The following is a 324-nucleotide window of genomic DNA, read 5'->3' on the forward strand; positions in this document are numbered from 1 at the left end:
GACTTTCACGTGTAAGGCGAATGTGATGAACAGAAACCTGTCAGAAAAGCTCTTTTGCTTTGATACCTCTTGGCAGGCTTATCCTTTTGTAGTGTTGCGTGAGAACATGACAGACCCCGACTTAAGCAACCTTGGAAAAAGCCATGCTTGTTTCCGCCCAGTTTCGAACTGGGGACCTTTCACGTGTGAGGCTAACGTGATGACCACTACTCTACAGAAAATTATACAGAGAGAGCATCCGTAAATCTCTTGGAACTTCGCAAAGAGTTTATGCTTTCCCTCAAAAATAAAACTCTGTTTCTGCTCAGCTTCGAACCGAGGACC

At 44.8% G+C, this 324-nt stretch overlaps 1 non-coding gene across 1 annotated transcript; it reads right to left on the bottom strand.

Moving 5' to 3' along the window:
* Positions 1–148: 148 nt before the first annotated feature.
* Positions 149–221, bottom strand: trnav-cac (transfer RNA valine (anticodon CAC)). Its single transcript has one exon. It is a non-coding gene; the product is annotated as a tRNA-Val (tRNA).
* Between the last annotated feature and the right edge of the window lie 103 nt (positions 222–324).

Source organism: Sinocyclocheilus grahami, unplaced genomic scaffold (genome assembly GCF_001515645.1).
Source record: "Sinocyclocheilus grahami isolate Dianchi unplaced genomic scaffold, SAMN03320097.WGS_v1.1 scaffold172822.1, whole genome shotgun sequence".
NCBI lineage: Eukaryota > Metazoa > Chordata > Actinopteri > Cypriniformes > Cyprinidae > Sinocyclocheilus > Sinocyclocheilus grahami.